This window comes from Oryctolagus cuniculus, chromosome 16 (genome assembly GCF_051225735.1).
Source record: "Oryctolagus cuniculus isolate XC-2025 breed Fujian yellow rabbit chromosome 16, ASM5122573v1, whole genome shotgun sequence".
In the NCBI taxonomy this organism is placed as follows: Eukaryota; Metazoa; Chordata; class Mammalia; order Lagomorpha; family Leporidae; genus Oryctolagus; species Oryctolagus cuniculus.
The window spans coordinates 16861714-16863542 of record NC_142882.1 but is presented as its reverse complement, the minus strand read 5'-3'; the positions used below and the strand labels follow the sequence as shown (position 1 = coordinate 16863542).

Here is a 1829-nt window from a genome sequence, read left to right as displayed (position 1 = left end):
GAAGCCCCTGGCTCCTGGCTTTGGGTCGGCACAACTCCAGCTGTTGCAGCCAATTGAGGAGCGAACCATAGGATGGAAGACCTCTCTGTCTCTGCCTCTCTCTCTCTCTGTGGCTCTCCTATTTTTCTGTGTAACTCTGACTTTCAAATAAATGAATTAAAAAAACTTTGTGGAAGATACATATCATAAAACAAAATAGGAATTTCAAAATCATACTGCACCAAGAAAACTTTTCATTTCATTTATTCCACACACCTGAGAGTTACCTTTGTGTTATACACATGACCAGCTGAAATGAAAATATATACAAGTGCTATGTGACAGTTAATCTGCATCATTTTACCAACACTCTTTTCTCTTCCAGAAGAAGTAGGGGTGACATTGAAAAAATCTCACACATGTGTCAGAATTCCATCTTATGGGCTTCTCAGAAGATCGAGACTTGCAACCCCTCATTTTGGTGCTGTTCCTGTCCATGTACCTGGTCACAGTGCTCAGAAACCTGCTGATCACCCTGGCCATCAGCTCAGACTCCCACCTCCAATCCCCTACGTACTTCTTCCACTGTAGCCTCTCCTTGGCTAACATGGGTTTTACCTCCTCCACAGTTCCTAAGATGATTGTGGATGTCTACACTCACAGCACAGTCATCTCCTATGTGGGCTGCCTGACGCAGATGTCTCTTTCATCATCTATGGATGCATGGATGATTTGATTCTGAATATCATTGCCTATGACCAATTTGTTGCCATTTGCCATCCTCTTTATTACCAGGTCATCATGAACCCCCACCACTGTGGCTTCTTGGTTTCAGTGTTGGTTGTGGCCAGCCTTTTGGATTCCCTGCTGCACAGTTTGATGGTCTTGCAAGTTACCTGCTTCAAGGATGTTGAAATTTCCAGTTTCTTCTATGACCCTTCTCAGCTTCTCAACCTCACCTGCCTTGACACCATCACCCATGACATATTCATTTATTTTACTGGCATCATGTAGGTTTTCCCCCCCGCAGGGATCCTTTACTCTTACTATGAATGTGTTTCCTGAGAGTCTCATCACTAGGTGGGAAGTACAAAGTCTTCTCCACCTGTGACTCTCACCTGTTGGTTGTTTTCTTGCTTTATGGAACAGGCCTGATTTCAGCTTTCTCACTTTCTCCCTGGTTGTGGGCAGTGGCCTCAGTGGTGTACAGTGTGGTCACTCTCACAGTCTGAGGAGCAGGGACATCGAGAGCACTATGCAGAGGCTCCTCAATAAAACAGTCTAATTTCAGTCCCTGTGCCCTCCCTTGGACGGGACATTGGACAAGACAGCAAAGCCAAACATCTAGGGGCTGGTGCTGCGGTGCAGAGGGTTATTGCCCTGTCCTGAAGTGCTGGCATCTCATATGGGCACTGGTTTGAGACCCGGCTGCTCCGCTTCCCATTCAGCTCTCTGCTATGGGCTGGGAAAGCAGTAGAGGATGGCCCAAGTGCTTGGGCCCCTGCACCCACATGGGAGATCTGAAAGAAGCTCCTGGCTCCTGGCTTCTGATTGGCATAGCTCTGGCTGTTGCAGCCAATGAGAAATGAACCATAGGATAGAAGACCTCTCTCTCTCTCTCTCCCTCTCCCTCTCCCTCTCTGCCTCTTTTTTCTCTGTGTAACTCTTTCAAATAAATAAATACATCTTTAAAAAAAAACTAGACATCTAGACACAAGGATCTCACCTCTCTCATGTTTGAGACTCTCGTGGCTTTCATCATTCTCTGCATTTCCTAAAGAAAATACATTCTGATGGGAAATGACTACTTACTTGATGAGGAAACACCAGAAGTCAGTGGGAAGCCAGTT

General features: G+C 45.9%; 1 pseudogene; it reads left to right on the top strand.

Moving 5' to 3' along the window:
* The first annotated feature begins 418 nt into the window (after positions 1 to 418).
* LOC149121540 (olfactory receptor 7E24-like) lies at positions 419 to 1211 on the top strand (annotated as a pseudogene).
* The last annotated feature ends 618 nt before the right edge of the window (positions 1212 to 1829 follow it).